The 22246-nt window shown below is 37.8% G+C and overlaps 1 long non-coding RNA gene across 1 annotated transcript in view; it reads left to right on the top strand.

Annotated features, from left to right (window-relative positions):
- Positions 1-22246, top strand: part of LOC308511258 — an 808460-nt gene that overhangs the window by 623366 nt on the left and 162848 nt on the right. The window lies entirely within an intron of this gene.

The following is a 22246-nucleotide window of genomic DNA, read 5'->3' as shown; positions in this document are numbered from 1 at the left end:
ATGGCAGAACCAGGATTTGAACACTGGAGGTATGGCTTCAGAATCAATGCTCTTCATCATTCCACCCTTTGTAGTAGCTCTGTTTTTCCATTTCTCTTTCATTCTTTATTTCTGTCATTTGTTCCTGTCAAGCTTTAGTCATTTCTTGACCTATTCAACAATTACTTATGGGATGTTTGTACTAAACCTGCGTAAGGTTATGTGAGGTCCCTGGCCTCATGAAACATACCCTATCAGTGATCCCACTGTCTTTCCTTCACTGAACAGTAAACACTGGCTTCACTGGCATGCAATCTATGTGGTCATATGGAGTCCCACATTCAGAAGGGCTCCATGCTTGGTTTCATGCTCTGCTGTCACTGTCTTGAAAATATAAAAATGTCATCTTTGAACTTGTGTTTTCTAAGTGAACTCTGAGGAGACATGCACAATATGCGTGTCTGCTGTTCTGTGCTCCTCTCTTCACAAATAGCATTCAAGATACCCCCATGGACACAGAATTCCAGTGGACCCATGATGTATGGAGTTCAGTGAGACTCAAAACAAGTATGAGATAAGTGTGTTACGTCTATGACTGAGTAAGCAAGGGGTAGTGGGGGGCTGCTGACAGCCTGGAAAGGTCATGGTTTCTGTTGCAATAGAACCTTGCTTTGGACACACAGAAAGAAGGACAGGGAGTTCTAAGAAACATGCGGGTCACATCCTTTCTTCTCTTTCTTCTGTATTACTTAAAAACAGATTATTGAAATATATGTGTTGCAGCCCTTAAGGGAAAAAAAGCAATTCTTAAAGTTTTTTATTGCCGAAACCGGTTTGGCTCAGTGGATAGAGCATCGGCCTGCGGACTGAAAGGTCCCAGGTTCGATTCTGGTCAAGGGCATATACCTGGGTTGCGGGCACATCCCCAGTGGGAGTGTGCAGGAGGCGGCTGATCGATGTTTCTCTCTCATCGATGTTTCCAACTCTCTATCTCTCTCCCTTCCTCTCTGTAAAAAATCAATACAATATATTTTTTTAAAAAAGTTTTTTATTTAAAATTCAGTGTAAATAAGTATAATCTTAAACCATCAATTCAGTTGTTTTTTGGTTTAAATGATGTGAAAGCCTTTGTACTTTTCAAAGGCCTCTGTGTCTTTGGATTACAGTAACTTCTCCTTTGCCTGATTACCCTGTATCTAGTGTGAGGCTGAATGACTACAGTGTATGTATTGCATTATAATACTTCCGTAAATTAGGAAAGCCCTTTGTATTTCTCAAAGCCTTTTCATGCCCTTTATATATGAAGTCACAGTGTTACAGTTCTATTTGCCTCAGAGAGGAATGCCATCCAGCGGCATAAGGACTAGAGAAAAATGTGGAATCAAGGAACCCTATCATATCCTTTCTTAATTTACTTTCCTGTATCAGCCAACCACTTACACTGAAAATGATGACATAGAAGGAAAGGAAAAGATAGGATGACCTGTTGTTCCGTTTCCTTTCAGTCCTTCCTTGCTCATCAGCAAGCAGAAAGTATAGAAAACGTTGGTAGAATGTGCATGTATTAAGAAGTGAAACAAAAGAGCCGCATTAGTTTGTGCATTTCCACTGCTCTGATAAAAGCATGTACAAGCTATGAAGATGAATTATGTCATTTCAGTGATTCTGTAAACAAGTTAAGTGTTCCTATATCTGCATTTAAGACTCTCATTGCACAACATAAGAATGAATAGTAAAAATACAGGTTAATGATTAAAATGGTTAATTTTGCTGTACTCAGAATAACATTAAATAGCCAATTAAAAACATCATGACACATTTGAGAGTGAGACCATAGAAGAAAGGAAATACTACATTTTAGTGCCTTTCAAGGCACTTTTGTCCTGCTTTTTAAACAAGAGCTCCCACATTTTCATTTTCTACTGTGCCCCACAAATTATAGGTGTTGCTGCTTGAGGGTGGAAAATAGCAAGGAACACAGAGTTGAGTTTCTTGGCTAAAACAGATCAGGAAACAACAAGTGATTAGACTGAAGAGAAGAGGATGTGAGCACATGAATAGAGAACTTTGAAGGCCAAGCTTGAAAGAATGTAATTTTATTACAAAAGCCAAAGGGACCAGCACATTGTTGAGCAAAAGATGTGTTCTTGCTATGTATTATGATACATACAAATGATGAGGTTTTAAGTAGATCTAATTCTAAATGCAAATATGCAAGCAAGCAAATAAGCCAATAAGCAGTCAAGCACACAAGCAAGCAGATAGCCAACGAATCAGCACCTAGAATTCTGGAGCCCTGGATAAGGTCTAATAAATAGAGAGGAGCTGGAGTCTAGGACAATAGGTGAAAGAAGGTGGCATTTGATAGAACCATCAACATATTAAAGAGTCACTTAAGATCCAAGAATAAAACCTCAGCAGGGGGTCCTTTAATCTTAGAAGACCCATCATTTCACATTTAGAGACTCTCCTTTAAACATGACTATTATCTGCGGTGACCTCTCTTCCAATCTTGACTCAGAAAGGTCTCTTCTTGGGGAAAAATGCATAATTATTCTTTTATTATTTTTTCAATGAGCCCCATGGAACTTTCACTGCAGCAACCCCTGGGTTTCAAGCTTTTCTCTTAGCTAAAGCCCTTGAGCAGAGTGTGGTCAAGCTGCACTGCATGAGGCCTTCTGGACAGAAGATAATCCTCCAGGTATCAACATAATTACTCCCCAGACCAAACATCCGTGATGTTTGTTTTTCTGCCTTGTCTGGCCATCTCCTCCCCTTGTCGTCTTCATGCTTGAAGGAACAGATGTTGTTCATGCTATAAAAGCAAGCCTCTGTCCTCCTTGCTCATCAAACAAATCTCATTTCACGCTGGTGCTGGCTCCGTAGGTAATAGGTACATTTGATCAACTGACCATTGCTCCAGAATGACAGATGAGCAGTCCCCAAAGGTCAACGACTTTGGACCATGCTCTGCGTTAACAGGGAACAGGCAGTGCCCCTGAGGAGTAAGCGTTTTGTTATGACTGTAGCCTGACTTCCAACCTCATTCCCTTCCAATTTCCTCTGGCTCGGAACACAGAAGACACTTTCCTTCCAAAAGGCAGCTTTATAAAGAATGAATCTCTCTAATTTATTTAGCTCTTCTTATGCCAATATCCTAATAGTTAGACAGCAACTCTCAGTAAGTGGTTGATTACATTCAAGCAAATACACAGCTGAGCAATTAAGTGCATTCACTTGCACCTTAGCAGACCTGAGGTGGTAGGATTATCTCATAGAAATAATTATGGCTCCTCTCTCCTGCCTTGCTGTGGTTGGGGGAAAATTGGCTCTAAAAAATTGGCTCTGGGTCAAGTGGGCTGTTGCCTGGTTGTTTCTGACTGAGAACTATTTAGATATATTGTTTTTTAAAATTAGGTTTACACTAAAGTCCATGCCAGTCTTTTACTAAATGGAGTCTTTCCAGCTGAGAACAGAGATCCCCATGCCCAATATAGACTTTGCAAGTTAGGTGCTTTTGTACGTATTATGTGTACTTTAATTTTCAATGGTTGTTTACAAACACGTCTTTGGGAAACATCACAGTCTAGTGGAAAGAACAGTTGAAAAACAGGAAAACAGTATATACCAGCTCTTCCATTAATGGCATGGGTGACCTTAACAAGCCATTAATATATTTATGCCTCAATTTATCTTGCCATTATTATCTACCTCAGAATGTTGCTATGAGGTGCAGATGAAAATTGCATAAGAAAATTATATATGGACTATAGAGCATTGTGGAAATTATGCAAAAACATTGCAAAACTGATGGTTTTAGGTCTTGCTCTGTTTGATGGATATACCCAGTGCAACAGGAATGAGTTGTTTACCTGAAGAATTTTGTTCTGAAGGAGTGAGGTGAGATTAGCCAGGGCCAGATACTGTAATAATAACTATAACTTATATAACAGGAAAATGAGGGTGTGGGAGGGGAGATTAACATTTGTTAAATGCCTCAGTACTAGTCACATGCACTGTACCTCATTGAACTTCCACAGTGACTCAACACATTATTTGTGTCATGATCAGCTTCCTGAGGCTATTGCAGGAAGATAGAGAGAATCAGGGTGCTTCGAAAATGTTTTTGATATTAGGAGACAGAATTGGCCAAGGGAAAAGAAAAGGAAGAACTGCTTTAGTATCAAGAAAAAATAGAAGTGTGTGAAATCGGTGATAATAACTAACATTTAAAAAAGCAGCACAGAATAAGCAGGAGCCACGGGGCCAAGGCTGTAGAGAAACAAAGAATAGTCAAACCATGCATAGAATAAAGGATAATTAGAAAAGTGGTATTAAGACAGTTAATAACATGGTATGTTAATTGTACCTGGGAGAATTGTCACCTTTTCTATTAGCTATTATATTACTATGGATATACTCAGGTTTATAAGCTGAATGCAACTTAATCTATTAGTTTTGATCTAAATAAAATACAAGCATACGTATTGTGTTATATAGCCTCATATCTCTCAGATATCCACATGTAGCCTTGCTGTGTCTCATTTGTGTGTGTGTGTATAGAATCCAACTAGGCCACTTATTTGAGGTGAAATGGAAGTGTGTGTAGGAACTGGAGAGTTTCTGTAGGAATTGTATTGCAACTGCCAAATACAATGTAGCCCCTTTGCCCCATACTTAGGCAAACACCAATCTAGAGAAAGAGCAACAAAAGAGCACTTTATTAATAATCCAGACTCACTTTCTCTGGCAAACTCTTCTCTTTATAAACCTAGGCCATCTCATCTATAAGGTAATGTTTATATTAACAGATAAACTACTATAACATTTTCCTGATAGCCAATAAATTAATATGTAAATTGGCTACCACTTTTCAGGTGCTCAAGACAGATGGCAACTGGTTGCTATTGCCATCATTAGTAGTGTGATCCATTTCCTTTTTGAAAATGGATAATCATGAAATTAAATGCATTCTTTATCAATTTATATAGTGTGCAAGTGCTCCTTTGAGTTTTCTGTCATCATTAACTAGGTCAATAAATTAATTTATGTCAAAAATATAAAACTCACTCTGATGTAGTACTTCAGTATTTGCATGATTCATTTTTAATGGACAATTCCACTTGAATACAATGATGAGGCACTGAATTCCAATGCTTCTATCTCACAGCAGAAAAGTGCTTTGACCCTAGTTATGAGGTCCCCTCTGCCTGCTATTCCTGAAAGCTGCATTGCTATCAGACCCAAATTACTACTGTCATTGTTTCATTTCTTCACAGATATACACTGATTACATATAAGGGGCAAGATATTAGGTGAGGGGACTGACAGAATCAGATATGGATCCTGCCTTTGGAAGACTTTTCACTGAGTAAGGGCAAAACAATGAAAACTCATAAATATTGTGTATGGTAGGAACTTGCCTGTCTTAAAAGAAGGACAAATATAGAATGAAGTTCATTTTCAAAGGAAATGAATAACTACTAGCTGGGGAAATCATGAAGAAAGTGGCAATTAAGCTTGGAGCTGAGGGGCAGGGTACTGCAATCAGTCCAACAGTTTGAATTGTTATTGTGATTGGCCCCTGCTGCCCTCACCCCCTGATTTTTTAAATCTTAGCATATATATATACATAAATATATTTAAATATAAATCTGTATATATTTAAATATGTCTGTTAAATATATACATATATATTTAAATATAAACAGACTTATATTTAAATATATACAGATTTATATTTAAATATATTTTTATTGATTTCAGAGAGGAAGGGAGAGAGAGAGAGAGATGGAAACTTCAATGATGAGAGAGAATCATTGATCGGCTGCCTCTGCATGCCCCCTACTGGGGATCGAGCCTGCAACCCGGACATGTGCCCTGAGCAGGAATCAAACTGTGACCTCCTGTTTCATAGGTCCCCACTCATCCACTGAGCCACACTGGCCAGGCAACCTTAGTTTTATAAACATTTCTTACACACCCACATGCTGGCAGAGTAAATAACAAAGTTATTGTATGTGCCTGAATATCCCCATATATCTGAGATGTTCCTTAAGGACATCAGTTTTTAGAGGACAGTCTCCATGGCTGACATATAGACACCCATTGGGTCCCCTACAAATATTAATAATCATTGCAAACAAGATTTTAGGGGATACCTCATTGTTATAGGGTTACATAGGTACCTTCTGAGCTTATCTAGTTCTCCAACTTTCTTTCTCGTGTGCCACTTTATGGCCGCATGTTCTGATGAGAGCCCCGTTTATAATAGCGTGAATGAATGGCATAGAGGATAAATGGATTTTAAAGAAACCTAAGAGAATGAATGAATCTGGTTATACTTCCACCTCATGAGTCCCAGTGAGGCAGCAACCCACCATAATAGAAGTGATTGTGAGTTGTGTATAGAGATTTGGAGTGTGTTTAGTGTTATGAGGCCACAGCTACATAGAGTTTCCAGAATGGCACTTGTACACTCAAGAGCGGCATGGAAATCCAAGTGGCTATAGGGTAAGCCTAAGTAGAGGTGCCCTTTGACAATCTCAGAATGTTTCCTGGGAAGGGAGTGATCTTTGCTCTCAAAGATGACACAGGCATAGTGGGAATGGGCACCAGGTTCAAAAGCGTCTTGTGAACAGGACCAGTGTAGGTGGAGAGTACACGTGCCACAGACTGCTAGCTAACATTCTTTGCCTGCTCTTTCTTGTCATATTGCAAGCTTTGGGCTACTTCGGCCTGATAGTTTTCTCCATGGTGTTTGTTTATGTAATTCCAGTGGTCGGCCTTGACATAGCACACCCTTCCAGCTGCTTATGAAATAAATTTTATCACAAGGAGAAGGGGGAAATATTTCCTTTTTGCCGGCAGTTGCAGAAAGGCAGACAGTATTTTGCATTATAACAGGATCCTATAAATGTTATTTCTGACTCAGGAGTCTTAAAAGACACTCAGAATTTAGAGAATGTTGTGTGTCCTAGGAAGATGTCTATGAGCTTTGAAATATCTGTAATTGTAATTGCAATTGTCTTCTGTATGAATCTGATGCCTTGTTAATATTTAAATTAGATTCTCAGTTTTACAAAAATTTAAAAGCATGTGAGGTTTCTTCTTTAAAGCAGAAGAAAATCTATGGACGTATACATGGAGATGAAGAAAATGATTGTTGCAAGAAAGAAATGATTGTCGCAAGTTGGGTTCCCTAGGAAGCAGACACAATGTAGCATACAGGTTACTTATTAAGGAGTGTCCTCATGGACACTCCGCAGTATCCCTGTGGGGGGGAGAGTGGCGAAAGAAGCAGAATTGGGTAGATGGAAATGTTGAGCTATTGTGCCAGCCTGACAACAGTCTCAGCCAACCCCAGGAAAGTCCCTTCTGAGTTGTCCTGCATTAGCCAGGCCTTTCTTCCCTCACATAATCAGTCTTTGGATATGGGCCACCATGCAGTGGTATACTGAAGTTAGCTCATCCTGGCATCCATGAGCTGATTGTGTATATTCCCAGCTCTGCATTCAGTGAATTCAATCACATCATTGGTAACTTGAAATCAGCCATGGAGAATTTACATAATATAAATGAGCAAAAGTTACAAATCAGGGTTTGTTTGTTTTATTGGAGAGTCGGTTCTTAAATATGTACCAGAACACCATTGCTACAACTAGAAGGAATGTGGTATGAGACATCTCTCTGAAACTGAGGCAATCCTGAATGGGCTGAGACTAGAAGGCTATATTCTGACAGTGCTTACAGCAGCTGGTGCTACACAATGTTCACTCCAACTATGATTCTGTTGGTTTTCTATTGAAGCAAAGAGTTTAGAGAGCATTTGATTCATTTCAATTTACAAATGATGTCACAAGCTGGAGAAGTAAATTGAATAGGGAACAGATGACTGAGTATTATGAGCCCACAGTGAGCTCAGTTATGAGCGAAGGAAATGGTTAACTTCCTTTGGGGACTTCTTGAGGATTCTGGATACTCTTGGTTATGCCTCTAAGCTGTTGGAAACTATGTCACTAACAATTTTGGCTTGAAAACCACTGGGCATTTTATTTTCTGATTATATAGGATGGGCTTAGGTTTTTGTGCTATTATGGTTTTCTTTTTGGCTTTGAGAAATTCTGGCCCGGAGATGGATTCACAAAGTAGTCTGCTAACACTGAACTCAAAGAATTGAGTTGATCAGGTTACAACTGCAATCAAAATTGGGAAGAGTGTGTCATCATTCTTTATGAAAACAGAAACATTCAGCATTGCAAATGATCCATGTTTTGTGCCATTGGTATGTAGGTTGTCTTTCCTCATAAGCAGCTTGCTGCTGCCTCTCTGGAGGATGGATACAGAGTTTAAAGTTTGGATGATGGGTATCCTCCGGGGAGCAGGGTGAATATGTTTTCTCTTCCAAATGTATTTCCTTCTTGCCTTGTAGTTTTAAAGTGCCATCTATTGTTGGCAGAGTCCAAGAGTATGAGAATAGGTGTGATTGATATACAACACACAACCACTGAGACATGCACTCTGTTAACATTTTCAGTAATGGGGGTAGATATGCTTTCATGCTGCAGTTGACCTTCAATGTACACTTTCAAGCTGGTTGCTCAGGATTTAGATTATGGTTGGTCATCTTGGGGTGCAACAAATCTAATCCATTCTATATGGAGAAAAATATATTATAAATTTAAGCTGAGCCCTATGCTATACGCATTTAACATTAATGTAGTCTGATATGACTTAAACCATGGTTTATAACCCTTGATTTGATATATTGTCTCTAATCAGTTGGCATCATAATAATTTGTGATATCACCCATAGGATCTCTGCTCTTACATCTTGGGAGTTTCCCTAAAATCTTCTCAATTTTTAAAATACATGCCTATCATTATTCCAGTTCCTGAGACCACCTGGCTTCCAAGTGAACATGGAGGTTTCCTAAGAGGGTTTTAGTTTTTCTATTTTTTATTTCCACTCTTGGAAATAGAGGTTTCCTCATGCCCCATAATAGGAATCATGTTATATAACTTAAGTAATTATCACGTGCTGCGCACTGATTCTATACATTTTATACATCAAATCCTTTATTCTTATAATAGACCCATGAAGTAGGTACTATTAATATTAGCCCCATTACACGTATAATGGTGAAGCAATTTGCCTAAAGTCACGCAGCTAATTAATTAATGATTCCAAGAGTCTTTCTTCATAGTTCATGCTCTTAACCACTACTATATATATATATATATATATATATATATATATATATCAACATAAATTTACTTCATAAACTAAATCTCTCCATTTCATTTTTTGTCTGTCACAGGAACACAGCAAAGTGCCTATGTCCAACATTATATAGAAAGATAATGGAAGAAATATGTCTGAAACTCAGAATCTAATTGTCATATAGCTAAGCTATCTTCTGTGCCATTGAAGGAAGTGCATAAAAAGAGATTATTATCATATGGGATGTTACTCTTCACTTATTTTGCTCTTTGTATTGAAAAAAATCTATCTACTAATGGAATAGGCAATCAAATGCTGTTCGCTCATGTAGTCCTCGCTTGAGGGAGAGTTGAAAAAGGAAAAGAAAAGGTGTAGTGTAGTGAAGGTGTTTCTCCAACTTTAATATGAAAATAAGTTAACTGGGGAACTTACTAAAATGCAAATTTTGATTCTGTTGACTGGGGTGGGTCCAGATATTCTTGGTTTTTCTACCAAGTGCCCAGTAAATGCTAATGCTGTTGTTCTCAGACCACATGTTGAATAGCAAGGGAGTAAAAGAACTCCCCCTAGAGGCTAATAATGATACTTGTTAGGAATAAAGGAAAGATTGCACCAGGGACCATGCAATCAACTGCACAAAAACAGGATGGAGCCCAGTGGCTGTGGCTCAATGGTTGAGCATCAACCTACAAATCAAGAGGTCAGGGTTCAATTCCAGGTCAGGGCACATGCCTAGGTTTTGGGCTTGATCCCCAGTAGGGGTCAAGCAGGAGGCAGCCACTCAATGTTTCTCTCTCATCATTGATTTTTCTATCTCTCTCTCTCCCTCTCCCTTCCTCTCCGAAATCTATAAAAATATATTTTTAAAAACCAGGATGGAAGAAAATTAGCTTAGGGAGAAGTAAAAGTGAAGAAACATTTGATTCATTTTGGTTTACTTCAAGTACAGTATGATGCAGCATGACCACTAAAATATGTGAGATGAGAGATGTGGGCAAATTGCCCCTAGAATAATGTAACCAGTTCTGGCTAATAAACACAAAAGTATTAATGTTCTATTTCCAACTCTGAGATTTACAATTATAAGGGCATGGCAGTCATCATGTTTTTCACATGTTCTAAATATGAAAATGTACCAACTACTATCAACTTTCCATTATCTCTATATAACTAAGCTTCTTTGTGGATGATCCTCCAAAATCTCATTTATCCTTCATTATACTTCAGGTTGCTTTCCTTCACTATCAGTTTGTGTGTGTCCTGAGATCATTAATTAGTTTAATGTCATCTTAAAGAAATGCGTACAATAAAGAATACGTCAAAGTCAAATTATATAATTATTTAATTAACAGCTACTTGGAATTTGTGTGTTTTTGTGTGTTTGTATACATTTCCTGCTAGAAAAGATACAATGAGTAATGTTATACCCTTTAACAATCCTTGAGCCATTAACAAAGACCTTAGTATCTGTCCATGCTGGATTGAATGAGCAAAGATAGATGTTTGACTTATTCAAATTCTTGAATAAATTTAACTCAACTCTGTGGAAAAATATTCTGTCCTTAAGAATGAAAATTCTCAAAGCTGCTGTTGTGACAAGTTAGATCATTTGGAAAATGAGGGATTGAATGGGTAAAGAAGCCAAATCTCAGAGACACACCCAAATTTGACAGCTCACCTGTATCAGGCTGTCATTCAAAATGTTAACTGAGAAAAGCAATTAACACTTCACCTGTATGCGCTAACATGTTTATTCATTAGTAAGGTTAAAAACCCATTTTGTATTTTATGGAAGATTTATGCAAATAATAGAAAGCAATTAAGATGTTTCTTCCCCAGATGTCGCTATCAATTGCTAGACAGATTCCTATAGATTGAAGATGAGCATGGGGCTTACTCAGAGGGAAGCTGGAAAATATAATCAGGTGTACATAGGAGAGAAAAGTGCTAGTTTGAGATTGGAAAAAAAAATGAAACCTAAACTCTGATCTGTCTGAAAGGTCTGTAGAAAACTACTTACCATTTTGAGATAAGGTAAAGCATGTCAGAATGAGCTGGGAGGGAGAAAAGCTAGAGAAATAGGCAGGCAAGCCAGGAGGCTGACAGCATGAACCTCCAAGTGAATCTGAATGAGGCCTGGGTAAAGAGAGACATCGAGGAGCAGTTGAACGGAACCACTGAAGTGCAAAGATAGGAAAGGAAAATGTGTAAAGCAAAGCTTCAGGTACCCATGGCATGAGTGATTTCAAGAACTCTTGAATCAGGGAAGATAAGTCCCTGTTTCTACAACCACAGCTTATGGAAAAGCTGGAGTTGGTTATCTGACAACTGCCTGAAGTGCCCAAAGAGAGGAGTGCTTGGAGAAGGGCCTACAGCCAGGCTGAGTACAAGTCATGTCTGCAGTCAAAAACAAATAAAACAAAAGCCATTGCTCCAATTGGGCTTTTTTTTCTGTTTAAGGCTCAAAAATATTAGATGAAGTCACACAACTGTGTCTGCCTCCACTTTCCAGGAATGTTACTTATTTCTAAAAAATGTGTGTGTTTTTTATTTTCACTTCTAATTAATAATGTACTAGACTCCTTTCCTAGGTATTTATATTTCAATATTAGTGCACCTGAAAAGCCATGTAGTTTGACATTGGGAGGTCTAGGAAATGATTCTGTGAGTTCCCAGAAGTGATGTTGTTTAGCTCTTTCTGGAAAATACTAAAGGTTATATTTTAGTTATGTTATGGTTTAGGTCTCTGATTAGTTATGTTTAGGTCTCTGATTCTCACCCCAGGCTATAGATTGGCATCACCTGGGAGATATTTCACTGATACATTGGTCCTTTCCATGACAAATGTTCATTTCATTTCTGTGGGGTGGTGCTTAGGCTTTGGCACTTTTGAAAAGCTGTGTAAATGATTTGAATGTGCAGCCAGGGTCAAGAACCACTTACTTATTTTTGCTTGTGCTGCCTTTGCTTTCAGTATCATATCAAAAAAAAAATTGCCAAGACCAATTTGAAGGAGCTTACTACCTGTTCTATTCTAGTTTTATGGTTTCAGGTCTTACATTCAAGTTTTTAATTCATTTTGAGTCCATTTTTATGTGTTGAGTAAGATGGTGATCTACTTTTGTTTGCATGTGGGTGTCCAGTTTCCCCAACATCATTTATTGAAGAGACTGTCCTTTATCCATCCTATATTATTGACACATTTATCATAAATTAACCATATACGTTTGTTTCTGGGCTCTCAATTCTGTTCCAATGATCTACATGTCTGTTTTTATGACAATACCATACTGTTTTATTTTTTAAAATATAATTGTATTGATTTCAGAGAGGAAGGGAGAGATAGAAACATCAATGATGAGAGAGAATCATTGATCAGCTGCATCCTGCACACTCCACACTGGGGATTGAGCCTGCAACCCAGGTGTATGCCCTGACGGGGAATCAAACCATGACCTTCTGGTTCATAGGTCGACCCTCAACCACTGAGCCACGCTGGCCGGGCTCTTTTTTTTTTTCAATCAAAGTTTGCAGTCAGTATTTTGTATTAGTTTCAGGTACACAGCATAGTGGTTAGGCAATCATATACTTTACAAAGTGTTTCCCCCAATATTTCCAGTACCCAACTAGCACTACACATACTTATTGCAATATTACTGACCACATTCCCTTTGTGATACTTTGAATGCTATAGCTTTGTGATATAATTTGAAATCAAGAAGCATGATGCCTACAGCTTTACTTTCTCTAGATTGCAGTGGCTGTTCATGGTCTTTTGTGGTTCCATATGAATTTTAGGATTTTTTTAAATTTCTATGAAGAGTTCGATTTAAATTATGATTGGGAGTAGATTCCTTTGCGTAGTATGGGCATTTTAACAATATTAATTATTTCAATCTATGAGTGTAGAATATCTTTCCATTTACTTGTGTCTTCAATTTCTTTCATTCATGTTTGTTTTTTTTTAAATTTTGTTTTATTGCTTAAAGTATTACAAAGAGTACTACATATGTCTCCTTTTTCTTTCTCCCCTTGACCTTCCCCTGGCCTCCCCTACCCCCTAGTGTCTTGTGTCCATTGGTTATGCTTATATGCATGCATACAAGTCCTTCGGTTGATCTCTTACCCTCCCCCCCACCCAACCCTCCCCGGACTTCCTGCTGTATTAATGTCGGTTTTCAATGTACAAATCTTCCATCTTGTTTCAATTTATTTCCAGATATTTTATTCTTTTTGATTAAAATTGTAAATGGCTTTGTTATCTTATCTTATTGACAGTTCATTATTAGTGTATAGAGATAAAAAGGGATTTTTTATATGTATTTTATATCCTGCAGCTTTGGTTTTCAGTCGACTCTTTAGAGTTTTCTATATATAATATATAATATCATGTCATCTGCAAATAGTGACAGTTTAACTTATCCTTTTGAATTCAGATGCCTTTTATTCTTCTTGCCTAAATGCTCTGGCTATGGCTTCCTATATCATGTTGATGTTAGAGGGAAAGCTTTGAGCTTTCACCATTGAATATGATGTTATCTGCGGGCTCGTCATATATGGCCTTTATTACATTGAGGTACTTTCCCTCTATACCTACATTTTTGGGAGTTTTTGTCCTAAATGAGTGTTGAGTTTTGCCAAATGCTTTTTCTGCATCTATTGAGATGGACATGTGACTTTTATTATTTGTCTTGTTAATAGAATGTGTCACATTAATTAATTTGCAGATGTTGAACCATTCTTGCATCCTAAGAATAAATCCCACTTGATCATGATATATGATCCTTTCACTGTATTGTTGAATTTGGCTTGCTAATATTTTGTTGAGGATTTTTCAATTTATGTTAATGAGGGATATTGGCCTATAATTTTCTTGTGCCATTTTTGTCTAGTTTTAGTATCAAGGTAATGGTGGCCTTACAAAATGATTTTGGAAGTGTTTCCTCCTATTTTTGTAAGAGTTTGAGAAGAATTGGTTTTAATTCATCTTTGAATGTTCAGTAGAATGTTTGCTTTTTGTCACTCTTGTACTATAATTTACAAAATTTTATTTTAATGGATACTTTTTAATACATAGCCTCATCCTAAGAAATAATATCTATTGACACAGTTTTGACATGCTGTTTATATTTTTACTATCCCTTAAAATAATAAGCAATAATTTAAAATGTTTGTCCACACACTACCTTGAATCATCACACTTTCAGAAACATAAAATTATTGCACAAGTTGTATTTTAAGGTGTTTTAAAATGAAAAACTGATGCCTACCTCGATTCCCTATCATTCTTTTGCTTCATTTCATTGTTCCCTGTTTTCCTATTTTCCAATCCACAAGGATATAAGCCTAATAAGGGAAAACTATGTGGAATATCTAGATATATGGGACTAGGCTAGTTCCTCATTTATGAAAAATTTCAAATTATTGACTGTTATGGTTAATTTTGTGTCAACTTGGTTGGGCCATAGTACCCAGTCATGAGGTCAAATATTATTCTGGATGTTTCTGTGAGAGTGTTTTTGGATGAGATTAACATTTAGATCGTTGTGTTTTGAGTGAAGCAAATTGCTCTCCTAATGTGGGTGAGCTTCATTCAATCAGATGAAGGCCTGGATAGAACAAAGAACTGACCTTCATGAAACAAGAGAAAATTCTGAAGCAGCAGTCTTTCAACTTAAACTACAACATTGGCTTGTCTTGGGCCTCCAGTCTGCCAACCTCCATCATCAGATTTTGGACTTGCCAATCACCATAACTGCACGAGCCAATTCCTTTTTAAAAATTACACACACACACTATTGGTTCTGTTTCTCTAGAGAACCTGATTTATAGGGCAAAGGCCATTAATGTTATATTAAACCAGTAAGTTTGCTTGAGGACCTGCATATTCTTTGGAGGATATAAAACAAGTATAGAAGATATAATATAGCCTTTGTCCTCTTTTTCTCATGGTTACAGGCCTGATTATTATGATGGTGAGAGGGGGCTACATTGGAAGACATTATAAAACACTGCAACTGAAGGAATTTTCCTGCAAGTTATATGAGTTTGATCTGGATTCCTTTGAATGTGAAAAGTTTAAGATGAGGCAGGTTTCATGACATCGGTAAAAGCTTTTAGGATTCTGTGAACCATGCTTGTCTTTGAATATTCTACATTACTTTAGGACTCCCAAATGCATGGCTGCTGAAAAAGGAGCTCTAGATCAAGAAGTAGATAAAAAAAAAAAACAAAAAAAAAATTCGGGAGGAATTAAATTCTGCAGTAAGAGGTCTGTTTTTTTATTCTCTGGTCAGAAAATAAATGCAGATGGTTTAGAGTTGGAGTCAGTTTCTCTCTCTCATACACACACACACACACACATACACACACACACACACACACACACACACACGAGAGTGTCAGAGAAAAGCAGACAATACTGGAGTGCGGCTTAGAGCCACAGATGTTAGGACAATGGGCAAGATAGCAGCGCTTTAGACAGAAGTCTCAGTTACCTTGTTCAAACCAGGCCACAGAGTTGATGGGGGTGGTGCAATCTCTAATGGGATGAGCAGAAAAACCTCTCTTAAAAGGCACAGTGAGTCCCAGCTTTGAACGCTGTGCCATAGCTGCGGACTCTCCAGAGAAAAAGGCAGGCAACAAACCTACCCCGCAAAGAGCAATTAGGATTTCTGAGACAGAGCTCGGAGCTGCCTCTGAGGCAAAGATATTGAAGCACAAACAGCATCAAAAACCTGAACCCCCTTGCACAAAAGCAAAGCAAAGTCATTCTTTTCATGTGGCAGGGTGGGGCTCCCAGGCCAGTGCTGGCCTTTCACCACCGTTATCAGAAACACGAGTTGCTGATGTAAAGGTCAGCAGCGTGCAGAGCTTGTTTCTACCCTGGTGAGCAGAGTTTTCCCGGACTGGAGGCATTTAATTGGCTGGTGATGAGTCACAGTTGCTGAAGTCCACAGACAGAGGTATCTGATTGGCTGCCACTATTTCAGCATTCCCAGTCGCCAGGTCTGTGGTGAATGATATAGGGAGCAAAAGCTATCATTTGAATCAATTAATATGATGAGAACGGGTGAGAGAACCTATCTTCTCCCACATAGCTATCGTAATAGCTATTCTTGCTGCCTCATTTCCTGGCTGCTTGTTAGAGGATGCCTTTTAAAAAAAGAGTTCGATAGAAAACTTTTTGAATACTACGCAAATGTCAGCTGCTTTTGTTGTTGTTTTTTCTTCTGCTTACATCAGTGAGGTGAGGATTATAAGCAGCAGGACAAATACAGAGACAGTCGTGACGAAAAGCTCAAGGAGGACTCTGGCCAACAGAAAGGTTGGGGGATGCAAGATAGAGCCTCTGAGAACCAATTCTAATGTTAGCCTGATTTTGATGCTTGTCTCAGAAACCTGCAAGAGTCATTTGGAAGATAGATTTTCTTTCTATTTATCTCTAATCTCAGTGCTGTTTATTTCCACAGGGCCTTGAAGCTTGGGCTCTCAGGCCATATAGTGGTCTCTCTTATATACACTACATCCAAATTTTAATTGCTAGGTTGTAAGAAAGGCAATCGGCATGTATATAGGGCTTTTCATGCAATATTAATTTGTTTTCATGGCAGCAATGCAAGTACATGCTAGTATCCCTACTTATAATATGAAGATACTGAAAATCAGAATGTTAAGTAACTTGTATTAAGTTTTTTAGAAAGTAGGGATCCAGAAGGGACCCCAGACCTGCCTATGATGGTGGCAACACAAAGAAGTAATAACTCCCAATGGTCAGAAAGTCCAACCCTTTGAGTTTTCATTTATGGATCATTGAATATGGACTTGATCCTCAAACAGTCTATAGATATTTTACTAAGTATCAAGCAAAGGGAGGTAGAAATGAAATAATAAAATATCAAACACTTTCAGAGCCTTCTGTGTGCCAGGCCTTGTATGTGCTAGAGCTATAAAAATAAGCAGCAGGACAAATATTGAGATGTGGATTTTGGTCTCAAGATGCTCACTGTCTAGTGAGGGAAAGGGCCAATACCATGAGGTAGGATAGAGACAGGGCTATGCCCAGGGTAACATAGGAGCCCCAGAGCGGGAGAAGCTCACCAACTGTAGACTTCAAGGTTTTCAAACCATTCAAACTTTCTGGATCCCAGCTTCACCATCTACATTCAGCATGTTTGACCCAGGCAGTGATCCTCAACATGATGTCCATGGACAGTTATTAGGGATACTTTGAAGCTTCTGAAAAGGACCAGGTTCTGGAAGTGTCCCTTGACCCACAAAAAGCTAAAATCTCTAATGAAACCTTTTAATCTCTGAGTTCTCCTACCTTAAACAGTCTAGATATTTTACTAAGTATCAAGCAAAGGGAGGTAGAAATGAAATAATAAAATATTAATAGCACTTTCTCGAGAATACAACTTATACAAAATTCTTTTCAGAAGTCTTCAAATAAAGAATTCCATTGCTACTGGGAGATCATAAAATCCAAAGTTGCTAATACAGAGAGGTAGTGCCTTTGAGAATTTTTGCTATAGAATTTCGAAAAAGGAGGAGGAGGTGGAGAAGGAAGGAAGAAAATGAGGGAGAGAGAGAGAGGGGGGGAAAGAGAGAGAGAGAGAATGAGAGAGAGAGAGAGAAAGAGAGGAACTAAAGGTCACACCTGGGACTTCAGACTCACTTTCTCTTCTGCAAAGGATATTAAAGGCTTTTTATTTATCCCAGAGGAGATAGTTAACCCTATGGGACTATTAGGGACCAATAAACCATTGAATCTAGATGAATTACCTCCATGAATGTTAAAGAATACATTGAGGAAAGAGCATCTGGCTGAGAATCCTTTTACAACTCATAATCTAGCCAGTCCTATTTTCTTTTCAGCAGTCATCCAGATCTCATGGTTAAAGCTTCCTACCCCTGATCTATAGGCTCAGTCAAGCCCTAGCATGTAGAGGTGGAAAGTAAAATATTCTCAAGTCAGGGGCAAATTAAGGATTCCAGATCATGAGTTTGGAAGCCCTATGGTTTTCAACCTTGTGTCCCACTCTGACCTTGGATCAAGATTAAAGAATCTTGGTTTCAGGAAAGTTCTCATGATGGCCAAATAGGCAGACCTTTCTTGCACCTTCTCCCAGAACAGACTGGAAATACAACTAAATGGGGATTATTCACCGGGAATTACCAACTGACATCCAACTGAGGAAGAGACACTGCAAAGAAATTGAATTACAGGACAAAATCCCTAATGAACATAGATGCTAAAATCCTTAACAAAGTTTTAGCAAATTGAATCCAACAATACATTAAAAAGATCATGCACCATGACCAAGTGGATTTATTCCAGGGATACAATGCTGGTACAATATTCACAAATCAATAAATGCTATACATCAAATAAACAAATTGAAAGACAAAAATCACACACAAGATCATATCAATAGACACAGAAAAAGCATTCAACAAAATCCAATACCCATTTTTGATAAAAACTCTCAGCAAAGTAGGAATAGAGGGATCCTACCTGAACATAATAAAGGCCATATAAGATAAACCGACAGCCAATATCATATTCAATGGGCAAAAACTGAAACCATTTCCTCTAAGAACAGGAACAAAACAGAGATATCTGATTTCACCACTCTTATTCAACACAGTACTAGGAGTCTTAGCCACAGCAATCAGGAAAGGATAAAACATAAAGGGCATCCAAATTGCAAAGGAGGAAGTAAAATTATTATTTGCAGATGACATAATATTGTACGTAGGAAACCCTAAAGACTCCACCAATAAAACCACTAGATTTAATAAATGAATTCAGCAATGTAGCAAGGTACAAAATTAACACCCAGAAATGAATGGCATTTTTATACACCAATAATGATCTCTCAGAAAGAAAAACTAATCCCATATACCTTTGCAACAAAATATTAAGGTATTTAAGTATAAACTCAGTCAAGGAGGTGAAAGACCGGTACTCAGAAATGTATAGAACATTGAAAAGAGAAGTAGAACCCTAGCTGGTTTTGCTCAGTGGTTTGATCATTGCTCTGTAGACCAAAGGTTTGTGGATTCGATTCACAGTCAAGGGCATGTACCTCGGTTGCAGGTTTGATCCCAAGTCCCAGTCAAAGGCAACCAATTGATGTGTCTCTTTCTCTCTCTCACCCTCCTCTCTCATTTACACTCTGTAAAAAAATCGTTGGAAAAAAATATCCTTATATCCTTAGGTGAAGATTTAAAAAAGAAGAAGAAAGTGATAGAAAAAGGTATAAACAAGTGGAAGAATATGCTCTGTTCATGGATTGGTAGAATCAACATCATTAAAATGGCCATACTACCCAAAACAATTTATAGATTTAATGTAATCCCTATTAAAATGCCAGCAGCATATTTCACAAATCTAAAATGAACACTCCAAATATTTATATGGAGCCAAAAGGGACCCCAAATAGCTGCAGCAACTTTGAGAAAGAAGAACAAAGTTGGAGGAATTACAATACAGGATATCAAGTTATACAACAAAGCCACTGAGATCAAAACAGCTTGGTACTGGCACAAGAACAGGCATATAGATCAATGGAAAAGAACAGAGAACCCAGAGATCTTCCCAAGCCATTATGCTCAATTAATATTTCACAATAGAGGCAGGAGCATACAATGAAGGACAGACAGTCTCTTCAATAAATGTTGTTGGGAAAATTAGACAGGTACATGCAAAAAAATGAAACTAGACCAACAACTTGCACCACATGCAAGAATAAACTCAAAATGGATAAAAGACTTAAATGTAAGTTGTGAAACCATAAATTCCTAGAAGAAAATGTAGACAGTAAAATCTCATACATCTCTTGTAGCAGAATTTTTACAGCTACATCACATAGGGAAAGGGAAACAAAGGAAAAATAAACAAATGTGACTATAACAAACTAAAAAGCTTCTGCACAGCAAAGGAAACCAGCATCAAAATGAAAAGGGAACCCATTGTATGGGAGAACATATTTGTCAAGGATACATCTGATAAGGTGTTAATTTCCAAAATATATAAAGTACTCACACAACTCAACAAAAGGAAAACAAACAATCTAATAAAAAAAATGGGCAGAAAGCCTGAATAGACACTTCTCCAAAGAGGACATACACATGGCCAAGAGGCATATGAAAAAAATGCTCAATGTCACTAAGCATCAGAGTGATGAAAATTAAAATGACAATGAGGTAGCACCTCACACTTGCCAGAATGGCTACCATCAATAAATCAACAAACAACAAATGCTGGTGCAGATGTTGAGAAAAAGGAACTCTAGTACACTGCTGGTGGGAATGCAGACTTGTACAACCACTATTGAAAACATTGTCGAGTTTCCTCAAAAAATTAAAAATGGAACTTCCATTTGACCCAATGATCCCACTTCTAGGGATATATCCTTTGAAGCCTGAAACACCAGTCAGAAAGAATATTCACTCCTATGTTCATAGCAGCACAATTTATAATAGCTAAGATCTGGAAACAGACAAAGTGCCCATCAGTATATGAATGGATAAAAAAACTGTAGTACATATATACAATGGAATATTATTCAGCCGTAAAAAAAAAAAAAAGAAGGATCTCTTACCCTTTTAGACAGCATGAAGGGACCTGGAGAATATCATGCTAAGTGAAATAAGCCTGACAGAGAAAGTCAAATATCCCATGATCTCACTCATATTGGAATAAAATTAACAAAATTAACTAATGAACAAAATAGAACCAGAGGCATAGAAGCATGCAACAGACTGATGTATTTCAGAGGGAAGAGGAGGAGGACATGGAGAGATTAACCGAAGAACTTATATGCATATATGCATAACCCATGGACACAGACAATAGTGTGATGAAGGCATGTGGATGGGGTGGGAACAGAGTAGAGGGGGGTCAATCAGGAAATAAAAGGGGACGTCTGTAACCCTTTCAAGAATAAAAATAATTTTTTTAAAAAAGAATCTTGGCTTTGGGCTGTTTTTCTTTGATAATTGCTGGTCTTGTCATTTGATGTGTAAAGCTCTGCTTTGCTTCCTGCTGGTTTTCCTGGCAGGATTCTAGATTCCTTTGTTGATTCACCCCTTTCCTCCTTGAGGTATGGGTTTATAAGAGTGGCACACTTTACTGCTGGTCTATCTGCATCCACCTCTGTAAGACCACAGCCTGCAAACAGCCTCTTAAATTAGTGCCTGTTCCTTCTTCCTCACTTTGACCCCAGGCTTCTCAACTTTATAACTTGACTTATCTTGGCTGTATGCTGATTGGTTTCTTGAGTACCTGGGGTGTGGTTATTTCCTGTGTAGCCCCTCTCCCTATGCTGACTGTTCCCTCGTTCTGCCCCACAGGAGGTCATATGTGCTGTCTGAGCTGTAAAACTGGGACCACAGCACAACACCATTTTGTGATAGAACAATACATTATGGGAAAGACTAGAATTTATCACATTAAGGAAAGGTCAAAAGCAAATCAGAAAGTTTAGAGATCAGAAGATTCATCTTAAACCATGAAGAGACTTGAATGAGTGTTCTGGGAAAGGATTATGCTGCATTAGAAATGCATAATGGTTAACAAATCATTACTGATTTATAGAAAGAAGTCCCAACTTGATAAGTATGTGTTATTTTAATAAGCACAATGCAAGAAGCAAGATAAAAGCAAATTAAGAGACCTCATTTACTTCCCCTAAAAGCTTAATGCCATTCCATCCAAAAGATTAATATGTGATGACAATCATGTACACATTTACATGGCATTAAATAAATGGCTTGAGAGCAATTACAGGGTTGAAAACCAAGAGTGATGGACAGAAATCACTGTTGGATGATGGAAGCTGAGCATTTGGATGCTGAGAAGACCATTATTTTCTGGCAACTATTCATTTATTGTCTGGATAATAATAAGTAGCTAGCTAAATATTTGCAGCTAGTAGTGGGAGAGAGTGGCTTATACCTAGAGTTTTGTAAGAGCAATGTTTGAAATATGGCAGCCTATATTTAATCCTTTTAGAATGAAAACTAGAAATGAGTATG

Source organism: Myotis nattereri (genome assembly GCF_964212035.1).
Source record: "Myotis nattereri genome assembly, chromosome: X".
NCBI classification, from domain to species: Eukaryota; Metazoa; Chordata; class Mammalia; order Chiroptera; family Vespertilionidae; genus Myotis; species Myotis nattereri.
Note: the sequence above shows the minus strand (reverse complement) of the source record. Positions and strands in the feature narration are given on the sequence as shown.